The sequence below is a fragment of the Panthera pardus genome, unplaced genomic scaffold (genome assembly GCF_024362965.1).
Source record: "Panthera pardus isolate Hobbes unplaced genomic scaffold, ASM2436296v1 HiC_scaffold_24, whole genome shotgun sequence".
Taxonomy (NCBI): Eukaryota; Metazoa; Chordata; class Mammalia; order Carnivora; family Felidae; genus Panthera; species Panthera pardus.
Window position 1 is genome coordinate 10538687 of NW_026526810.1, and position 24132 is coordinate 10562818.

Consider the following 24132-nt stretch of genomic DNA (forward strand, 5'->3'; position numbering starts at 1 on the left):
CAAAGGCTTTTAGTATAATAGGAACTGAAGATCTGTATCAAAATATAACACTTCTTTCATCCTCTGGAATAATTGAAGCTTTAGCGTAACCCCTACATGTACATAAGTTGGCAGCTAAAAAATGTGGCATGAAACTTCACAAATGTGATTCAGGCCTAAGTGGCTGCTGCCTCTATCATGTAAGCGACGGTAAATACATTGCAGCATCTTTTGGTGTCACCCTCTATAATCCTGTGTCTTCAAATGGAGCCGGGAAATGTGCTAACCTGATATTCAGGATTCTTGTTGAGTTAAGGATATGTAATACCTTTGTCTTAAGTTGTTTGAAATTTGACAAAGACACTTACAATCCAAGCCTCCTCTCTGTTGCCATTGTGAACGGTGTGCTTTCAATAGCAGCGGTAGGCTAGGCAGACAACCTTCTAGGGCAGTCTCAATCTTAATCCCCGGTGCAGCACCTAGTTTAATTGATGAGCAGTGGAATTTACAATCTGGCCTCCATGGTGTTTTCATCATGAAAATTTTTGTGCTGGATTCACTGATGTCATTCTTAACCCTTTGATACTATAAAGGAATGTTGCAGACTGGAGAAAATTTGCCCATATGCTATGTATTTGAATTGAGTCCAGAGCTTTGCAGAAAATTCTACGGTTATTCTACAGTATATGTGTTTTCTTAAGCAATAGTTATACTAGGTAGATACTTGATACAATTATAATCATGCAAAAAAGAAAAGTGACTTACTTGAAAAATGCAGTCTGTTCAGGGAAGTTTACCTCAGCAATCTGATATGTGGTTAATGGTAAAATTTTAAATCTAGGGTACCCTGTTGGGCAGAGGCCTTCTTATGACCTAGTGCAAAGGGAGTCCATTTTAAGTGGCTTATCCTATCAGTGTTCTTCAAAATGCCTAATTGTGACCATACCAAAATCCTTGCTTATATAACATTGCACAGACAAAATATTGCATCTTCAGTGAATAAAATCTATATTTTGAGCGCATTTTAAAACTTTCAAAAATGATCAGTACACAAAAGAGCCCTGGCTGCTGGAGAATGCACTCCGATGAACAGAGAAGAAAGATGACCTCTTTTGTTACCTAGCCCTTCTCTTCCAGAAAAGTGAGGTATACATTAAATATCTTGGTCCACGCACTTCACGATCACTAAAACCTTTCACAACTGACTTGTCTCACTAGTTCAGTGTACATCTCACTTCTCTTCCATATTTAACAGAACAGATTACAATTGTTTACAGTTACGAAAAAAGCCTTCAGCATCACCTGGCTTACTGAGGCATTGCACATAGCTTTCCCTGAAATATATACCTATTGAATAATCTCTGGGAACTTTCAAAGCCAATTTAAAAGATTATTAATAGTGAAATTAGGTTTCTGTTTCCTGGATTGAAAAATCAGGCCTTTTTTTATCTTTACTGCAGAAAGCTTAAACATGATGCATTACTTCAGAAATCAAAACATTTTCATTCAGATGATTTATGAACATGGATTCCTAACTGGGCCAACACTAATGCAACCTGATGTAATTAAATATTGAAATGTAAATTCATTTCACAGACTTGTAAACACTCTCTTTTTAGGAATCTTATTTTAAAATGTATCCTTACATAACCCTGGCCATTTTACTACGTCTTTATTTTTGTGGTTTCCACTGACTCCTGCTTCCTCCTAATGAGGCTCTCCTACATTTTTACCAGGAATTCAGTGAATATTTTGCCTTCTCCTAAACAGGGGAGATTTTTTTTATAAATGCATATTTTTGGAAATTAGCTCTGTGTCTGTGTACAAATCATCCACGTCTCACTGCCCCTACCCAGAAGGTACCTCCCCGTGTCATCAGCTAATAGACCTGGATGAAACACAAGTGTCTCTAAAAATGGGATTGATCATTGGTCAGTGACTGTTCTCCTTGGTCAGGAAAAGAGATTGCTTCACAGGCTAAGATGTTCTCTTTGAAGCATGACTATATGGTTCCTTGTTGTTTGGAGACAGAAAAGTACTGGTTGCCCAGTGTGGTGGCTGGGCAGAAGGTAGAGCGTGTGAAGATCATTTCTATATGTGATTAAGAGACTTGGAAGGGTTGGCAAGCTTTTTTTCCATTCACCTTACAGTAGAGAGTGGATTATCCTTTCTACCTGTGTTCAAGAGTTACCAGGTTTTGTTTCTCAAAATGTTCTTGAGACTAGAAATCCTTGATGAATCAATCGATCTATTTTCCTTCCCTCCTTTTTTTTTTTTTTTTTTTTTTTTTTTGTATAATGAAAAGATTTTTTAAAACTCTGAGTCTGTCTACTGAAAAACTATGGCAACATTCACTTGGACAGTGGACATTTTCTAAAACTTATATTGTATCCAGTTTGGTTGTTCTTATAGCTATTTCTGTTTATAGAATAGTTGAGCTTCAATCATGCAGATGCCTAGAAATGTTGATGATGGTAGCTTCATTGTTTTAGCCAGATTCATTTTGTTAAAAATAAAAGAGCATTAAATACTTTGAGCCAGCAAAAATGATGGAGTAAGGACCTCCAAAAATTCTCCCCTCCATAAAAGCAAGAAGAAAATTGTCAAAACATATCAGAATCAACTTTTTTTCAGAACTCTGGATATTAACCAAAGGTTTACAGCCATCCAAGGAATATTTATTCAAGAGAAAAAGCTGAATATCAGAAATAACAGTAAGCTTTGTAGCATTCTAGTTTGCCCTATTTCTATCCCCATCCCCCACCCCAACTGGAAAACCAACAATCTACAATCAAGGTAGAAGCACTTGTGTAGAAGCCACTGGAGGGGGCAGAATGGGGTTGGAACTCCTTCAAAGCCATATTCCTAGAGAATTGTCATTATTTAACTTGTCTGGTGATTCCCTGGAAGATCTCATTTGCAAGATTGTCTTTATTTTGCCTGATCAGAGCTTGCTGGGTGTGAAAAGCCTTTTCCACAGGGACATTTATTAAAAAAAAAAAAAAAAAAATCAGAGCCAGTTGTGGCTGCCTGAAGCAATGGATAACCATTGGAGCAAACAATAGGCTCACCAAAAACTTAAAAGGAAAAGCTGAAGAATGAGGTATTTGTAGCACTTTTGAGAAGCTCTGATATTCCTGGGAATTTGGATGGTAATGCTCACGCATGGGGCTTTACACACGCATGGGGCTTTACACACGCCAAGGATTTTAAGCCTCAGGAAAGACCCAAAAACATCCTAAATTCTCACCTTAGGTTGACTGAGGGCCTGCACAAGTGGAAGGTGAAGCCTAAGTCAGAGTTCCTCGTTTAATGTTGAAGTGTGTCCCAACATGCACAGGAAGCCCTCAACAGACATTAGGAGAATTATTGGTTTCAGGTTCCAATCATTAGCTTACCACAAAACCACCTGAGTGAAACGTAAGTGACCATCATTACAAAGAGTAGAGACCTTACATAAATGAGTCCCTATACAAACAAAACCCAGCAACTACATCAAACCTTTGGCAAAGGGTAAGCAAATCTAATTTTCAGAGTTCCCCCATTATTATTTAAAATACAGAGTTTTCCTCAAAAAACTATGAGACATGCAAAGAAACAAGAAAGCATGTCTCATACACAGGAGAAAAAGTGAATAAAGTATACCTGAGGAAGTCCAGACATTGGGTTTTGTAAACAAAAACTTTAAGCCAGCTATTTTAAATATGTTTAAGTAGCTCAAGTATGGAAATGTCTCACCAAATGCAAATTATGAATAAAAAGAAATTATAAAATAGAACCACATATAAATTCTGGCATTGAGATACAATAAGTGAAATGAAAAATCCCTGAAAGGTGCTCAGCATCAGATTTGAGCAGGCAGAGGAAAGAATCAGCATACTTGAATATAGGTCAGTTGAGATTATCCAGTGTGAGGAACAGAAGAAAAAATGAAAAATGAGAGAATCTCAGAGGCCCATGGGATACCATCAAATGTGCCAACATGTATAATTTAGGGAGTCCTATTAGGGGAGAAGAGAAAGATAAAGAATATTTGAAAGAATAATGACTAAAGACTTCAAAATTGGGTGAAAAACATTAATTTACATACCCAAGAAACACAGTGAATGCCAAGTAGGATAAACTCAAGACACCCATTCCTGGGAAACCTGGATGACTCAGTTTGTTAAGTGTCCCACTTTGGCTCAGGTCATGATCTTCTAGTTCATGAGTTAGAGCCCCATGTTGGGCTCTGTGCTGACAGCTCAGAACCTGAAGTGTGCATTAGATTCTGTGCCTTCCTCTCTGCTCACCCTCTTGTCTCTTTCTCTTTCAAAAATAAACATAAGTTTTTTTTTTCATAAAGAGGTCCATGCCTGGACATACAATCACACTGTCAAAAGATAAAGACAAAGAAAGAATCTCAAAAGCAGCAAGAGAGAAGCTACTTGTGTGTATGGGATTCTCATCAGAAATCACGGAGACCAGAAGGCAGTGGGATGACATAAAGTGCTAAAGTAAATGACTGTTAAACAATTCTATATCCAACAAAACTATCTTTAAGAAATGAAGGATAAAGTAGGACATTTCCAGATAAACAAAAAGAATTCATCATTAGCAAGCCTGCTCTACAAAAAAAAAATAAATAAACAGGGCCCTTCTGGCTGAAATGAAAGGATAATAGAAAATAACTCAAATCCACATGAAGAAATAAAGAGCATGAATAAAGGTAATTACATGGGTAAATATAAAATATAGCAAAAATGCAGTTTTTGTTTGTAACTCTTTTCCTCTTATCTGATTTTTTCTTTCTCCCTCTCTCTTTTTTTTTTTTTTTTTTTTTTTTGAGAGAGAGAAAGTGTGTGAGAGCATGGGAGGAGCAGAAAGAGGGAGAAAGAGAATCCCAAGCAGACTCCATGCTGGGTGTAGATATGGGGCTCAGTCCCATGACTGTGAGATCATGACCTGAGCCAAAACCAAGAGTTGGATGCGTAACCAACTGAGCCACCCAGGTGCCCCTTATCTTACCTGATTTGAGGCAACTGCAAATATATAAAAATGTCTATCTCTGCAAATATACATATATAGATATATCTGTTGATGGGCATAAAGTGAAAAAACACAAAATTTATATGATACTACAAGTACAAAGGAAGGGGGAGGGAACAAACCTACACAGGAACAAAATTTTTATATACTACTGAAATTAAGTTGGTATTAATCCAAACTAGATTGTTATACATTAAGATGTTAGTTATAATCCTCAGGGAAATCACTAAGAAAATAACTAAAGAATATATAGCAAAAGATACAACAAGAGAGTTAAAATAGTACGCTAGAAAATAACACAATAGAAGGCAATGAAGTAATGGAGGAATAGAGGAACAAAAAGACATAAGACATATAGAAAACAAATAGGAGAGTGGCATATTAAATCCTATTATCAGTAATTACATGAGATGTAAATGGATCAAGCACTCCAGTTGAAAAGCAGAGATGGCAGAATGGGTAAAAATCATGATCCAATTATATGCTGCCTACAGGAGACATACTTCAGTCAATGACACAACTAGGTTGAAATTAAAAGGATAGAAAAGGATCTGTGCAAACTAAAACCTGGAGTGGGTATATTAATATCAGACAAAATACACTTTGAGGGGTGCCTGAGTGGGTCAGTTGGTTAAGCTTCTGACTCTTGATTTTGGCTCAGATCACCATCTCATGGCTCATGAGTTCAAGCCCTGTGTTGGGCTCTGTGCTGACAGCTCAGAGCCTGAAGCCTGCTTCAGATTCTGTGTCTCCCTCTCTCTCTGCCCCTCCCCTCTTGCACATGCTCTCTCTCTCTCTGTCACTCCCCCCTCTCTCTCTCTCTCTAAAAAGAACATTAAAAAAATTAAATCTCTAATTAAAAAAAATAGACTTTGAGGCAAAAATTGTTACTAGAGACCAATACAATTACATAGTGATAAAGGATCAATCCATCAAGAAGTAATTATGCACATATGTATACCTAACAACAGAGCTTCAAATACATAAAGAACTGATAGAATTGAAGGGAGAAATGGACAATTCAATAATAACATTTGGAGACTTTAGTGCCTCACTTGCAGTAATGGATAGAATAACTAGACAGAAAGTCAACAAATAGAAGGCTTCAACAATACTTTAAGCCAGGTAGACCTCACAGACATCCATAGAACATTATACTCAATAACAGCAAAATGCACATTCTTTTAAAGTGCACATGGAACATTCCCTGGGGTAAATCATATGTTAGGTCATTAAACAAGTCTTAATATTTTTAATAGGATTTCAAATCATACAAAGTATGTTCTCTGACCACAGTGGAATGTAATTAGAAATAAATAGCAGAAGGAAATTTGGGAAATTCACAAATACATGAATATTAAATAATACATTCCTAATGTAGCCGATGAATCAAAGAAGGAATTACAAAGGAAATTAGAAAATTCCTTAAGATTAATGAAAATGAAGACACAACATATCAAAACATATGGGATTCAGCTAAAGCAGTACTTAAAGGGTAATATATAGGTATAAATGTCTATGTTTACAAAATAAAGGTCTTAGATCAATTACCTAACTTGCAACCTCAAGGAACTAGAAAAAAAAATTAAACCTAAAGGAATAATACAGATTTTAGTCAAAATAAATGAAATAAAGAACAGGAAAAATAATTTAAAAAATTGAAACCAAAACTTCAATACATGAGTGAATAAAAAGAACAAAAGTTGGTTCTTAGAAAAAAATCCACAAAACAGAAATGCCCTTAGCTACACCAGGAAAAAAATAAAGAAGACTCAAATTACTAAAATCAGGAATGAAATGTTACTGCCAATCTTTTAAAAATAAAAGAATTATAAGGGAATTTAGATGCCAACAAGTTAGAGAACTTAGATGAAATGAAGAAATTTGTAAAAAGACACAAACCCCCAAACTGACTCAAGAATAAAAAAAGATTAAATTTATCTAAAAAAGAGATCTAATTAGGAACCAAAAAGGATTGTACAAAGAAAAGTCTAAGAATGAATATATCTTCACTGGTGAATTCTATAAAATATTTGAAGGATAATTAACACCAATTTATTCATAAACTCTTGTAAGAAAATAATGTAATGCACTACATGGTTAGAATGAAGGACAAAAACAACATAATTATCTCAGTAGATGCAGAAAAAGTTTAATATTTGACAAATGCTTTAAGATGTTTAACAAAGTAAAACTAGAAGGGAACTTCCTCAACCTGATCAATGACATCTATGAAAAACCTATAGCTAACATCATATTGGTGGCAAAATGTAAGTTTTCAGCCTAATATCAGGAACAAGACAAAGATGTCCCTCTTACCACCTCTATTCAAATTTGTATCGGAGGTTGTAGCCCAGGCAATAGGCAAGAAGAAGAAATATAAAACATCCAGTTTGGAAACAAAGGATTAAAACTATATTTTCAGATAACATGATCTTGTGTATAGAAAATCATAAGGAATACACACACACACACACACACAATTAGAGCTAATAAAGGTTCAACAAGGTTGCAGGATACAGAATTAATATATGAAAGTTAATTAATTTTTATACATATGCAATGAATAATCCAAAAAGGGAATTAAATTATATTCACAACAGCATTAAAAAGAATAAAATACTTAAGAACAAATTAACAAAAGAAGCACAAGACTTACCCACTGAAAACTGCAAAACATCACTGAAAAAATTAAAAACCTGAATAAATGTAAAGAAATGCTATGCTCATGCATTGGGAGACCGCCATATTGTTAAGACTGCAATATTCCCCAAATTAATCTACAGATTCAGTGCAAATCCCTATCAAAATACCAGCTGCATTTGTTGCAGAAATGAACAGGCTGATCCTAAAATTCATATGGAAATGCAAGAGACCCAGAATAGCCAAAATAATATTGAAAAGAGGAACAAACTTGTAGGACACACACTTCCCAATTTCAAAACCTCCTACACAGCTACATTAATTAAGACTGTGTGATCCTGGCATAAAGATAGACATGTACATCAATGGAATAAAATTGAGAATCCAAATAAACTATTACATTTATGGTCAATTTATTTTTGACAAGAGTGCCAAGACAACGTAATGAGGGAATGAATAATCTTTTTAACAAATTGTGCTAGAACAACTGGATAACCACATGCAACAGAATTAAACTGGACCATTACTTCATACCACCTGCAAAAATTAGCTCAAAGGGATTAAAGACCTAAATGTAATAACTAAGATAAAAAACTCTTAGGGGCACCTGGGTGGCTCAATCACTTGAGTGTCCCACACTTGATTTCAGCTCAGGTCATGATCTCATGGTTAATGAGTTTGAGCCTCACATTGGGCTCTGTGCTGACAGTCCACAGCCTGCCTGGGATTCTCTTTCTCTCTCTCTCTCTCTCTCTCTGCCCTTCCCCTGCCTGTGCTATCTCTCCCTCTCTCTCCCTCTCTCTCCCTCTCTCTTTCTCCCTTTCTCTCTCTTTCTCTGAAAATAAACTTAAAAAGTCTCTTAGAAAAAAACAAGTATAAATCTTCATGATGTTGGACAAATCAAATTTCTTAGATATGAACCAAAAGCACAAGCAAACAAAGAAAAAATAAACAAGTTATACTTCATCAAGATTAATAACTTTTGTTCCTCATAGGACACTATCACAAAAGTGAAAAAAAATCCCACAGAATGGGAACAATTATTTCCAACTGTATATCCAATAAGGGCCTAGTATTCAGTATATATAAAGAAGTCTAACAACTCAACAATTAAAAGAAAAGAACTCCAGACAAAAATTAGGTACAGGATGAGGCACATCGGTAGCTCAGTCATTTGAGCGTCAGACTTCAGTGCAGGTCATGATCTCCTGGTTCGTGAGTTTGAGCCCCACATCAAGCTCTCTGCTGTGTGGAGCCCATTTTGGAACCTCTGTCTCCCTTTCTGCCACTCCTCCCTGTGTGTGCACATGTTTGTGTGCACTCTCTCAAAAATAAATATTAAAAAAAATCTTTTTAATTAGGTAAAGGATTAGAATAACATTTCTCTAAAGAAGATATCTAAATGTCCAATAAGCACATGAAAGTATAGTCAACATCATTAGTCATTAGGGAAGTGCAAATCAAAATCACAATGAGATACCACTTCACATCCACTAGGGTGGCTATAAACAAAAAGATGGACAATGACAAGGGTTGCCAAGGACATGGAATAACTGAAACCTAATTGTTGGTGGAGATTATGAACTGTACAATGATGACTCATCTGTTTTGGAAAACAGATTGGCAGTTCCTCAAAAGGTTAAACCTGAGTTACCCTATGAGCCAGAATGTGACACCTAAGTACCTAAGAAAATTCAAAATTTATGTCCACACACAAGTGTGTACACAAATGTTTATATTCATAACAGTCAAAAAGTAGAAAGAATTCAAATGCCCATCGATGAATGAATGGATGAATACAATATGGTGTATTCATATGATGAAATATTACCAGCCATGAGAAGGAATGAAGTACTCACACATGCTACAACGTGAATAAACCTTGAAAACATGACAAAAAACAGGCACAAAAGGCCACATATTGTATGCTTCCATCTATGTGAAATGTTCAGAATAAGCCAATTCATAGAAACAAAGTAGATTAAGGGTTGCCAGGGGCTAGGGGGAGGGGGAAATGGGGACTGACTGCTTATGGGTGTGTACTTTCTTTTTGGGGTGATGAAAATGATCTGGAGTTAGTGGTGACGGTTGCACAACCTTGTGAATATACTAAAAACAACTGAATCTCACAGTTTCAGTGAGTTTGGGTGAATTTTATGTGAATAATATGAATTTTATGTGAATTATATCTCAATCTTAAAATCAAAGACAGTGATGCAAATTTACATATCTGTTAATGAACTAATTTTGGATAGACCAACAATCTTTCCAAAAGCCACGAATGGAGCTGCCCATCTCTATGGCTGTGAAATGGATGAAAACTCAGTGTTAACAACGTATCTAGTTTCAGAGTCTGTCCTCACTGGTTAACACCAGCATCAAGCCAATTCTGCAGTAGTTTAAAAATTCCACTTGGTGAGTTCTCCAACTCACTTAATCCATTGATCAGTCACCATCCCAGTGTGGGCCTCTCAAACCAAAGCCCACTGAAAGTAAGACACCATGAAATTAATGTGTTTGAAAATAGAGGGGCGCCTGGATGTTTAAGTCGGTTAAGTGTCCAACTTCAGCTTAGGTCATGATCTCACGGTTTGTGAGTTTGAGCCCCACATTGGGCTCTGTGCTGACAGCTGAGAGCCTAGAGCCTGCTTCGGATTCTGTGTCTCCCACTCTCTCTGCCCCTCCCCCACTCATGCTCTGTCTCTCTCAAAAATAAACATTAAAGAAAATATTTTGTGGCACAAAAACAGATCAGTGGAACAGAATAGAGAACCCAGAAATGGACCCACAAACATGTGGCCAACTAATCTTTGACGAAGCAGGAAAGAATATCCAATGGAATAAAGACAGTCTCCTCAGCAAATGGTGCTGGGGAAACTGGACAGCGACATGCAGAAAAATGAACCTGGACCACTTTCTTACACCATACACAAAAATAAACTCAAAATGGATGAAAGACCTAAATTTAAGACAGGAAGCCATCAAAATCCTTGAGGAGAAAGCAGGCAAAAACCTCTTTGACCTCGGCCACAGCAACTTCTTACTCAACACGTCTCTGGAGGCAAGGGAAACAAAAGCAAAAATGAACCATTGGGACCTCATCAAAATAAAAAGCTTTTGCACAGCTTAGGAAACAATCAGGAAAACTAAAAGGCAACTAACAGAATGGGAGAAGATATTTGTAAATGACATATCAGATAAAGGGTTAGTATCCAAAATCCATAAAGAACTTACCAAATTCAACACCCAAAAAACAAATAATCCAGTGAAGAAATGGGCAAAAGATATGAATAGACACCTCTCCCAAGAAGACATCCAGATGACCAACCAACACATGAAAAAATGCTCAACATCACTCATAATCAGGGAAATACAAATCAAAACCACAATGAGATACCACCTCACACCTGTCAGAATGACTCACATTAACAACTCAGGCAACAACAGATGTTGGCAAGGATGCAGAGAAAGAAGGTCTCTTTTGCACTGCTGGTGGGAATGCAAACTGGTGCAGCCACTGTGGAAAACAGTGTGGAGGTTCCTCAAAAAATTAAAAATAGAACTACCCTATGTCCCAGCAATTGCACTACTAGGTATTTATCCAAGGGACACAGGTGTGCTGTTTTGAAGGGGCACATGCACCCCAATGTTTATAGCAGCACTATCGACAATAGCCAAAGTATGGAAAGAGCCCAAATGTTCACTGATGGATGAATAGATAAAGAAGATGTGGTATATATATACGATGGAGTATTAGCAGTCAATCAAAAAGAATGAAATCTTGCCATTTGCCACTACGTGGTTGGAACTGGAGGGTATTAAGCTAAGTGAAATTACTCAGAAGAAGACATATATCATATGACTTCACTCATATGAGGAATTTAAGATACAAAGCAGGTGAACATAAGGGAAGGGAAACAAAAATAACATAAAAACAGGGAGGGGGACAAAAGACTCAAGTATAGAGAACAAACTGAGAGTTACTGGAGGGGTTGTGGGAGGCGGGATGGGCTAAATGGGTAAGGGGCATTAAGGAATCCATTCCTGAAATCATTGTTGCACCATATGCTAATTTGGATGTAAATTAAGCAATAAAAGATTTTAAAAATAAATTAATTTAAAAAAATTCTTGAAAATACAATCAAGTGGAAAATTCTGTAAAGTACTAGGAAGCCATATTTGCTTTTTTTTCTAGTTTGCAATCCCATGTCTTGGCACCATTTTTACCTGGAACAAAAATGTAAAGGGAGGTGTTCTTTACTACAGGTCCTATCTTTTAAGCATAATTATTAAATATTTGTGTTTATTTTATCAGGTATTCCAAAAACACATTAATCCAAGGCTGTTCAGAATTCTCTGAAACTGATAAAAGTCACTATTAGATATATTGGCCAAATAACTACACCCTGTTTGAGGATAGTCAGCCTAATTTAGTAAACCAAAACTATGTCTAGATTTTAAATAAAATGTAGGGATTTTTAAATTGTATGTAAGAAACAGTAGTTATATCTGGCTCTATTCAGGTATATGCTCTTTATTTTTAGTTGATTGGACTGGTAAAGAATTTAAAGAGAAAAAAATGGAAAATCCAATTGTAATATTGTTAGTTTTATCTTCCCATTTGAAATAATGCAGGTAAATTATTTTTTGAGCTATTACTACTGAGTTCTGTACATTGATTATATAATTAAATCATGCATAAAAGCAGTTGGTAGACCATCCTAAAAGGAAAAACCTGTTCTTTTTAATTTACCAGAGGAATATACCTTAATCTAAGACTTCCTGCAAGTATTCTCTATCCAGGTAATTTTTTCAAGGTTTCATAATTCATATGAAAGTAGCCTTTTTCTGATTACAAAAGCAGGGTGCCTGGGTGACTCAGTTAAGCATCCAACTCTTGATTTCGGCTCAGGTCATGATCTCACGGTTTCGTGAGTTCAAGCCCCGCATTGGGCTCTGTGCTGATGGTGCAGAGCCTGCATGAGATTCTCTCTCTCCCTCTCTTTTCCCCTCCTACCCCTCACACTCTCTCTCTCTCTCAAAAATAAATAAATAAACTTGAAAAAAAAGAAGCAACACTGCAGGCTAGAGGAAAACAATGAAGAAAACCTTCCCATCCTAGTAACACCCTCCTCCCCCCTTCCTCCTGCCCCCCCCCCCCGCCCCCACCAATCTTTGGATGAGTGTTTGTCTATCTTTCCACTCAGAATTTTCTATGAATCCTACACACACAAGTGGATTTACCTGGATGGCATCTTAGTATACCTACTATTTTATAACCTGCTTTCTTCACATGATGTATTATAAAAATTCACATCAATAAGTATAGATATACGTAATCACTGCATAGAATTACATTTCTACCAATATTATGTAACATATTATATATATTTAATATACTGCCAGACAAAAATATATTTTTGTTTCTAATGTAGTTGAAAATAAAAAAAATTCCCCCATTTCTTTAGGACCAACTCATTTGGGAAAGCATGTGGGAGAGGGATGCTTCTTGAAGCCAGTAGAGTAGTGCACTACTAATTTCCTAAGCACACATCACCAGCTTCACTCTCTTCAACCAGAGCAATCTTGGGAAACTTCACCCTTTTATTTAACATCAAATTCTCTGGGACTAGAGACCTGAACTAGGATGTAATTCAAAAGGTACTTTTATTTGTGTCACTGTCTAGGCTGCCACCACCAGTTGAAGTTTCCAGGAAAGAGTTTTCCCCCCAAACATTTCCATATATAGATACATTTGCTTTATATATTTATATTTATGTTTATATTTAGAACAGCAATAAAAACATGACCTGGAATTTGATTAACTTGTTGTTTAATATTAAATTGATAGCATTCACAGCCGATTCACCACCAAGATATTTAGAGTTAGCCTAATAATCTGGGGTCACTGCAAAAATAAGATCCGGGATCCAGCTTTAAGAGAAGCAGCTCACAGACAGAGCCGCATTCATGGCAAGGAGAAAATGGCATCGAAAAGACGAGGTAGCAGCAGGAGGGACGTGAGTCAGCTGCAGAGGCAAACCGCACCCTTTGGGGGAGTTTCCCGGCTCACGTCCAAGTAACAGGAATTCTGGAGACTTAGGAAGTGTGAAGAGCAAAGACATTAGACTAAGGAGAAAAGCAAGCGGGGCAGGGGGCGGGGATGGGGGTGGGGGTGGGGGGAGAGATGATGGCAAATACCACTGTTCCGGAGGAAGGCATTTACTTAAAACAAAAGCGTGCATAATTTTAGCTGTACCCATGTTTCCTTCTCATCCTCTTTTGCTTTAACAATATGTACCCCGGTTGAGTGAAACAGAATGGAAACTTAAGGAAGGACGTCGAATTTGGTGCCTTGGGTATTCTCCCCTGCCTCTGGCCCACCGCGGTGGTGGTGCTGCTATGATTCCAAGGGCCAGGGTTTTGCTGGCGTCAGGTGCTCACCCCCTGAGGCTGAGCCTGCTTCTCCGCTGGGGGTGGGTGGCCTGGAGGAGGTCTTGCTGGCTCTGCGGTGGCGGCTCCCCTGGAGCTCTTGCGTTGGGTGGTGCTCAGGGTATTCAGGAAGCCTAGACAGAACACGAGGGAGCCAATCTCTGTTTACCCTGTAGGAGGCTAAGGTTGGGGGGTGGGGAGGGTGGATATTCGAAGGTGAAGATAAGCCCTGAAGTTTTGCAGGTCGTTAAACAAGCCCTAATTGAATGAGATCCACGATTTCAGAAGAAATGGTGCATGATCCTTTCCAAAAGAGCCCTGGATGTGCAGGGCTTGGCAGAGGAAGAAGCGTGCGGAAATTCTGAAACTCACTCTAAAGACAAGCATGGAGGGATGCCCGGGTGGCTCCCTCAAGGGGCGACTGGCGACCTACTCTGATTTCAGCCCAGGTCATGATCCTGGGATCGAGCCCCATGTTGGCCTCTGCGCAGAGTGTGGAGCCCGCATGGGATTCTCTCTCCCCCTCCCTCCCACTGCCCCCTCTCCTTCTCCTTCTCTCTCTCTCAAATTAAAAAAAAATAATAAATTGGCCTTAAAAAAAAAAAGTCAAGCATGGAAATGTGACATTGAGGAGCAAGATTATCTGATACCTACAAATATCAGAAAGAACAAGAAATGACTTGAGTTTTGCCTGTGCCTGTGACTACCTGAAGGAGCTGTCTTCACATGCCACCTGCCTTTGGGACAGTCCTGCCCAGTCCCCTATCTTTGCATGGATCTCACCGATGGATCTGAACTGGCAACCTCATTTCAGAGAATGTGGAAAATTCCTTAAATAGACTTCATCACGCCCCACCCCACCTCACCCTCAGGTTTTCTCAGGGTTCTTCTCAGCCCCTTTGCCAAACTTGTAGGTGACGTGTGCAAATGTGGGTAATTTCCACTTCAGATCAGTTCCTCTGTTTCTGTGAGATGATTCACATTATTTGTACATAAATATTTTAGTGAGTTGTAGTAGCCATAATCTGCAAAACTGCATTGTCCACATTATCAATTTTACAATCACCTCTACTCTACTCGTATTCAAGGAGCCTTCTAGAAGTATCTGAAAGTTTATTTTGGACCACTTCTACGTCATGTCTTTCACTAGCATCTAAAAGAGCCAATCTCGCTCGAGCCTTCATCTGAAAACGTGCCATCTGGCACCTTATCACACCAAGTTGCTGAGACACTGCACACTTTTTAGTTTTAGTTAAGTGGCTCCTTTCTTTTTTAACCAGCATCTTCCTCATACTAACACTTTTTAATGGTATTTTTACTATTCGAAGTAACATACAAAGCATTCACCTCTAAGTGACATCCTGGTTCCTCTTGATAAAAGGAAAAAAATCCAAATGGGACTGAAATCTAGAAAGGGAGCTCACCCAGACCAGCAAACTCAGAGGGAATTGGGGAGGAAAAAAATTCAATGTCCACCAAGTTTGTAAAGCATTAAAAATAATTCTCCTCCCAACCCCACCCTGTCTTGTACTTAGGAAGAAAGAATGCAGGGTATAAATAATGAATGAATAGAATAAATAGATATGACGGGGATGACGTGTGTAAAAACAACTGGTCATACTTTTAGACTTGTGAAGTCAATTCTTTAGCTATGTTTTGCCCTATATAGAGGCTTAAGAATATTCAGATGTGTATCTGTTACACGAAATAATCACTTCAGTTCTAAAAATACTCTCCTGCTACTAACTCAATTAAAAAAAAGTGCAGCAGGAAAGCTTAATTAAGCTTTCTAGGTTGTTAAAACTCTGCTTCCAGAAAAAAACTATACTATTCTTAGAGTCCCCCAGTCCAATTGCAAAGAACAACTAATGTGTTATCAGTCCAGAAATGGTTCCTTTCTTGTGCTTAGCACTGAGATCATTGCATGGGATTTTAATTGAGTAAACCCAGACTGTGCTGGGCAGCTGAAGAGAACTTTGTTCTACTAGTAACATCAGCCTCAGGAGAGCAGAATTGACAAGACGCCAAATTCCTTCAAGAAATTTGGGACTAGTTGAAACCACCCTACCCCACCTTGCTTTGATGATGGCAATTGATGATAAGTTTTAATTTTTCAGCACCTGGTGTTAACAGCAGTGTGCCCAGATCCAAAACAACAACAAAGAAAGAACTAAAACATCATTTACAGATTGGCAACATGTCCCAGAACCCACAGAGGGAGCAGAGAGTAGCAGGGTGAGGAGAGAAAACTGATTCCCTCTCCAAACATCATAAATGAGAAAATCCAACCTGCCGAAAGGCCACACAAAACAGTCAAGAAACATGTTGTTTGCGGGTCTGGGAAAGGAACCCATAGGCAGGGCTGGGAATGGCTTTAAGTAGATTCAAAGGCTGAGCCCTTGGGAGACACGGTCTGGGGACAACACGTGCCCCTCAGACGCAGGACTTGACTAAGACGCTAATAACCCACCCTGGGTTTCAGGCCAGGTGCCAAGTGGTGCGGGGCACAACCTGGTGTGGGGATCTGCACGGGACCAAGTGTCCAAGATGAGCAGCCCGAAGATCAGAAGAAAACCAAGCCTCTCCAAGGAAAACGTTGAGGTATAGCTAAGGTTTCTCCGTCACAGGACACACTTCAAAGTGGCAGGTGCGTGCTAGGCTCTGGGGATTCAAAAGTGAACAGTCCAGGGCTGGGGCCTGCCTCCAGGGAGCGGATATTCTAGTAAAAGAAAATAGACAGTAAACAAAAATATACCCAAATGGATAGTAACAAAGAATGGCAAGTGTTAGGAAGGCAAACAGAAGGTACTAGGAACTTCACCCTTGATCTCTGGCCCGACAGGCTCCTCCTCCTACCTGTCTCTGTCTTTGGCTCCTCATTCTCCTTCCACTCACTAAGTTAACACAGGCCCCAAGGTGTTGGACTAAGGGTCTGCTCAGCATTCTTGTCCCGACCACTCTGCATCCACCACTGCCAAGAGCTTCCACCTTCGCCTTAAAAAAACTGCCTTCTCAACTTCATCCAGGCCTGATCATGTCCCTGAGGCCTGACCTGACCACGCCCCCAGGCCCAGCTGACCACGCCTCCGAGGCAGGCCAGACCACGTCCCCAGGCCTAGCCTGACCAGGCCTCCAGGGCGGGCCTGCCTCCTCGGCCTCAAGAAAACTCCAGGGCTCATTAAAACAAGGTTGTGGTGATGGCAGCAGTAATAACCGCTGAATTCTGCACTGAAAATGCACGAGTTTTATGGTACGTAAATTATACTTCAGTGAAGCTTTAGGAAACAAAGGGAAAAGTCCAACAGCACCCAGCCCTGGCCCCCATTCCAAACTTCCATATGCATGCCCTTGTCACCAGGGAGCCACCTCTGGCCTCAGACATGAATCACCCTTGACTCCTCCCTCTGAGTAACTCCCCAAGTCTAGCAAGTTGCCAGTCAGCCAACTCTCACCCACCAGTATTTCTCAAATCCAGGTCAGCCCCCATCACCACCCTTGCTGAGCCCCCACCATGACTCCACAGTGCCCTTCTAGGGCTCTCCAGTCGGTGGTTGGTAGCACGGGCACGGCCACCTAGGAGCACCTGCCCCTTTGGAAGCGTGCTTTGGGTTGTCGTATGGATCTAAGGCACTGGGCATCTGTGGGTGGGGAAGAGAGGCCAGAGAGCTTCACACATCAAATGGTCCCCCTGTCCTCCAGGACTTTAGAATGTCCTAGCCACTCTCTTCCATACAGGGAAATCCGGTCTGCTGTTACTTATCCTGATACTAAGTCATTCTTGTATCGACTTGTTCCACTCTTTGTTTTCCTGCATTTCTTACGCAGAATGCCTTCTTCTATTTTCTCGAATGCAAAATTACTCATTCTAACTAGATGTGAGCAGCTGATTCGCTCACCGTGTCTTTACAGTGAAGGAGCGGGGCAGTCCGCAAACACTCACGCTGTCCTGCTTGGATGTGGCGCCAGCAGGGACCTGCCCCCCCTCGCCCCCCCTGCTTCTTCCAACAAGAAGGGCTGCCCCTGGGCTCAGCCTCCCTGGGGACAGGTGGTTTTCTGCACCTTTCCTGGGCCCAGGGTCTCCAGTTGCTAAGCAGCTGGCGCTCCCAGCCGACTGCTACAAACAGCTGGCACTTACAAACCAGACTTCCTGGCACCAAGCGGCCTGGGTATTCCCCTATAACAAGGCCCACGTGGGCCCTATAAAAAGGGAGAGTAATAGAAGTAGGGAGCCTCCACCAGAACACCCGCCTGCCAGGCCCCGCCCTGCTCTCTGGGGAATGCAGGAGGATAGGGTCATTCTTCCCCTCTAGCTTGCTGACCCCGGCTGGTATGGCCTGTTCCTTAAGCAAGCTGGTGACAGTAACCGTGTGAAGCCCCACCAGAGCCTTGGGACCCATGCTGCTATTCTTTGCTCTCTGGGTCAGATGGCTTTGGACTTCCTCATGCCCCCTCTTCAGGGCAAGCGGCCCTGCTCACCACCGCTGGTCAGCAGTGAGCTCTCCTTTCCCTGACTCATAACATTTTATCCATAGCTCTCTAATGCTATAGATCGCTTCCTTCTTTCCATTCCTCCCACAGCAGAGCTTCCCACACAGGGTCCTATCGTGGCCGAAATATTTACTGAACATTTGTGATGGTCAAGACACTATTCTAGCTCCCACAGACACTCGTACATAGGGGACGTGGTCCATACCTTTGAGAAGTTCGTAATATACTCACTTACAGCCCTTGCAGTGAAAGGACATCAGTAGAAAAGGGAGACAGAGAGAGGAAGGAGGCAGCATTTACGATCAGATAAGAATAAAAGTCACTCTGTTCAAATCCACTGTGTATTCCCGGCCAGGACATCGTGACATGGTGGCTAAGCTAGGGAGTCCAGGTGCTGGCCATAGCAGTCCTCCCCAGGAAGGTCCCCCTCAAGCTCAGCAAGGACAAGGTCCTGTCCTATGGGCCTCTTGAAGTCCCCTCAATACTGCCCTGTGCTGTTGGATTGGAGAAAGCAGTTTACTTGGGGAGGAAGAGAGTCCTCCATGAGAATCTCTGGGGTCCTCGCATCCTTCTTTCTAAGACAGAGATGGGGGGTAGGGAGTGCGGCTTTTGGCCATGACAGAGGGAAGCCCAGTTGCCACTCCTCTGGGGGACCCTTATGGTCCGGGCTGGTTGCAAAGGCCAAACAGTGTCTTCTAAATGGAGGAATGAATGAGAAAGTAAGTCCCCTGAAATAAAATGGTATGTGCCATGCCCATGCGTGGGCTTGGGCTTCTAGATCACCACGCTCTCATTGTCCCACAGCATTGCTCCCCCACAAAGTAAGAAGATGGGCCAGCCCCAGGAGATGGGGGAGGGTCCCCAAGAAACTTCTTCTCTGTTCTTTGGCAAACAGTGCCATTTCCAGCCGAGGCACACTGGGCACCTGGGCAGGCTGTGGCTGGAGGAATTGGTCATGGCGTGGTCAAGGGACAAAGGGCACCTGTGTTCATTACTGGGAAGTGAGAGAATATAGACATGATATGGTCAGACTGAGCAACATGCAGCTCCCGATGCAATGACTTGTAAGTGATCCTCGTAGACGTAAAATGGTGGCATCAACACCTTCTGTCTCAGAAAAATAACTCTTGCACCAAAAAATGCTTCAGTCACAAAACTTTTGCTTTGTTCTGAGGCAGTTAGTGGGCCTTACAGGGCCAGAGGTTTGTGACAAGAATTTTCATCCTTGCTCTGAAAGCAGTGGCGACTTTCCAGGTGCGCTGAACAGCCCTCTCAGGTCTCCCCAGGCTCCCTGCCAGCTACCGCTCTGTCTTGGATGTGCCAGGGTTAGCGTCTTAAAAATAAAGACTCCTTCCAAATGAAAGCTAGGGCAGACTCGGTGATATTTCTGCAGATAAGAAAGAGGAAAAGAGCAGATTCTCTAAATTAAAAAAAAAAAAGAAAAAGAGTCCTGATGTTTACCCAGACCCAAGCTAGGTAACTGGATGGTTCCTTCCAGAGGCTCAGTTGTCCTTCTTAACCCCCACCCCCACCCCAGCCTCAAACCGGGCATGTCCCCACCTCCATCCAGCACGGTGCTGCGTGTTGATCTGAGGAAGCTTTCAGCCCATCCAGGTGGACACACACACAGTCAGAAGCACCGGGATTGGGTGGGCGGGTGGGGGGGGGGGGCACAGACCCAGCACCTTCTTCCTTCTCATCCAGTCAAGCAATGCTATCTGGGGCCTCCCCATCCTGCCCCATGTCACACACCTCTCAGCTTAAGCACTAGCCAGTCAACGGGTCCGTATGGAAGTCCAGCCTGTGCACATACCCTGCCTGGCTGGAACCTCGGGCGGCATGAGGGATGATGGCAGGCAGCTAGAGAGCAGGATGTGTGGGGCCGCTGGCCAAGGAGGGCTCAGAGAGACCCTTTGACGTCTGTCTGCCAAGACCCCACCTGGTCCCTATGGGCCCAAAAGATTCATTACAGGCACACAGGGCCCAGAGTGCCTTGGAAACCTGCTCTTATTTTTTGTTGTTGTTTTTATTTTTTTTTAATGTTTACTTGCTTTTGAGAGAGAGACAGAGTGTGAGTGGGGGAGGGGCAGAGAGAGAGAGGGAGACACAGAATCTGAAGCAGGTTCAAGGCTGTGAGCTGTCAGCACAGAACCGACGCGGGGCTCGAACTCACGAACTGTGAGATCATGACCTAAGCCGAAGTCAGATGCTCAACCGACCGAACCCCCCAGGTGCCCCTGGAAACCTGCTCCTATTAAGTAACAACTCTTTGATCGTTCTGTTTTTCTCAATAATCCTTCAACAGAGTCTCAGGTCAGACTGAGAGGCCTGTGGGTAGATGCGAAGCCCTCCTGAAGCCCATGTGCGTGGCCTGTGATACGGGCACAAGTTTGCCTCCACTCAGTTCACGCTCCCACGGAACCCAGGGCCGCCTTCCCTCTCCTCACGCTTCATACTTCGGAGACACTTGGCCTGACACACTTCTCCTCCTGACATGAATTACTTGGACGCCTTCAAACCCCAAACAAGGTCACACAGCAAACCACATCTCCCCGTGCAGCCAGGCCTCCACTCCCGCCAACCCCAGGAACGACTTTGAAAGAATAAAATATTAGTGGCGGTATTAATGCTGCGCCCTCCCAAGACTCTGGCCCCTTCAACAGAGGCAGCCTGTCTTGTGAACGCGGTCTGGAGTTTTGCTTCTTTGTCATGTGTTTACAGACAGAAAAGTGCCGCGCGCGATATGGTGTAGTTTTGTGGGCACTATGGGGATAATGTCACTTCTTCAACCATTTTTCTTCACTTGCTTTGCTCTGCTGAGACGGAGCCCATCAATCCATTTTGTATGGGGTTCTCCTGAGCTCCTGGCCACCGCCCGCACCCCCAGAAAGGACTTGCATTTGCTGACTCTGAGGCTGTGAGTCTGGCCAAGGAGCTCCGTGGCTCCTTCCACACCACAACATGATCATTGCAGTGATAATGTCACTTAAAGAAATGAAAAGCAAGTTGTGTTGGCCCAATTTTACGTTGAGAGGGGGTTCTGCGTGCCGCTTGAGGGTTGCAAAAGACCCTCAGGGCCAGGGGACACCTAAATGACAGTTTCCAGATCTGGTGACAGCCCTGGCACCCTGAAGAGCACCTAGTCCTGGCAAGGAGCAGAGGGAGCTCCGGAGCCCAGGCCAGGCTGGGGCCTGATGCTTTACCTGCTTCACCTGCCTCCTCAGCCACTGCCTTGTTTAGACACACCTTTAATCCGTACCTGTCAAAAGCATCACCAAGAGCACTGGTCTGGCAGACAGCAGGGGTTCCTTCCCATCAACCCCCTGATACCCAGGGCCCCACTGAACAGGGAATCCTTCTAGAAGGGCTCTATGTGTGGTAAACTCCCCTCCAAGCAGGGGGATATCGGCAGGGGGTCCTCAGTTCCTGCCCTAGGATTCTGTGAGACGCACCCAATACCATTCTCTGGCTCTCTGTTTCTCTCTCTCTGTCTCTGTCAGGATGCAAGCCAGGACACAAGCCAGCCTCTTGCCGAGACTCTGAAGCAAAGAACCAGTCTGAGCTGAAGAGTTTGATTTTCTGGGGTTTGCCTCCTTTTTGACCAGTTTCCTCTCTTTTTAGACTGGGGGTCTATTTACCCCTTGCTTCTGTCCTTCCCCTAACCTGTCCCCAGGCCTGTCCCAAGCATCCCTGCCCTAGCGCTCAGACCAATTGGCCCTAGGGTCAGCTCATCATCTTGGGCACCGTGATTGATTGAGGGATTGAGGCCTAAGCCAATCAGCACACAGCATTACCCTGGGCCCCAGAACTGGTTTTCAAATGGTTGGGTGGGGGTATGTGACCCAGATGGAGAGAGTGAGATGTGAAAACAGCTCCTCCCTCTTAACACCAAGTAGGGAAAGAAATGTCTTTCCTTTCTCTGGACATCAGGGCATGTGGCTATGAGGCATGGGACTGCCACCACCATTTTGCCACCGTGAAGGAAGCCAGACTGAGGATGAGGCTCATACAGTTAGGGAAGGAAAGCAGAGAGAATCACAGATGGGGCCAGAGTCCCCTGATCAAGCCAGCCCTGAAGCCCACCTAACACTAGCATCTCCTTATGTGAGAACAGACTTTCCCATGGTTTGGTATCTTCATGGAGGTAGTTTCCTTTGCATGTAGGTAAGCAAAGTCTGGGGGCCTCCTCCGGGCACCCCCATCCCTGATACACCTACACACATAAATTCACTTTCTGGCAAACTTACCTTCTCTGAGACTAGTCCAGGTGACTCAGGGATCACTGTTGCACATTGATGCCGTGGACTGATAAGCTCGAATAAACAGTTGCATCAAAGTTATCTTTGGCCTTGGCTTTGCCCATCCTGGATCTCTTTCCCAATGCTCCTCTCTGGTCCCTGTGAAGACCCTCAGCAGAAGGACTGGAGGCTGGTCTTGGTGGTATCCAAGTGAGCTCTCTGCTCCTAGGGAGGGAGCCCAGATTCGCCACTTGACAATGGCAGGCTGTGTCTCTCTTTAGAGAGGCTGGAGAGCAGGTCAAGTGTGCCAGGCTACCTTGATTCAAATCCTAGCTCTGACTCTTGTTAGCTATTTGCCCTCGGACAAATAACTGTGTCTCTGTGCCTCAGTTTCCTCGCCTGTAAAATGGGAGTCATTCTGGCCACAGAATCAAATGAGTTAATTTTTTGTAAGAAACATAGAACAATGCTAGAAACATAGTAAGCAGGCAATCACATTTAGTGCTTACTACTTGTAGGAATGGAAGCTCAGTTGAGTGGGTTTCTTATTTTATATATATTTTTTGTGATACTAGTTTGCTTTCCTCCCTGGGGAGAAGTGTCTGAAGGACCCAGGCAGTGCACATCTGACGTCTCCTGGCTGTACTCAGAGGTATGAGGCTTCCAGAATTCCTAGACTTGTCAAGATTCTCATGCTCACGAAGCGCAGACATGAAGGGTAGGGCAGGTTGGGGGCCGATATCTCACTACACCCGGGACACACCAATGACAGAGAGCTGGGGACCCCTGCTCTTCCTGAAGCAGAGGTCCCCAGATGACTGCGATCAAATTCCCTGCAGCCCAGCATGCATGGAGCCCAGCATGCCTGGAGCCCAAGGTAAACTGATCAATACAAACTAAAGAAATGAAGATCCCTTCCACCCATTCCACCCAGCACCTGTGAACAAATCACGCCATCAACAATCATGGCGGCCTTGAATGGCCTGAGTGCCTGGGTTTGTTCTGTGTTCCGAATCCCCTCTGGAGATACACCTTGTGTGGAGTCTCAGCTCATTCCAGCACAAAGGTGAGGAGAATTAGTCCTGGAGAGGAGACCTACAGAGGCACACCGGGGAAGGCAAGTGGGGACATCGCACAGGGAAAGGTAACTAGGAGTCGCCATGGAGGGAACTGGGTTGTCTGCCTCAGTCTGATGTGTCTCCACATACTGTACCACCTCGCGCCCAAGCATCCTCTCAGAGAAGGCCCAGGAAGGCTGCCTGGCCCTCTCTTCCTCACCCCACCTGTGCCCCTCCCGCCTCCCCAGCCACGAGGCCAGGCCAGC

At 42.6% G+C, this 24132-nt stretch overlaps 1 long non-coding RNA gene across 1 annotated transcript; it reads right to left on the minus strand.

The window, feature by feature from the left end:
* Positions 1-16250: 16250 nt before the first annotated feature.
* On the minus strand, positions 16251-17107 carry LOC109273607 (uncharacterized). Its single transcript, XR_002083155.2, has 2 exons — positions 16939-17107; positions 16251-16801 (listed from the first exon to the last, which is right to left on the minus strand). It is a non-coding gene; the product is annotated as an uncharacterized LOC109273607 (long non-coding RNA).
* Positions 17108-24132: the final 7025 nt, after the last annotated feature.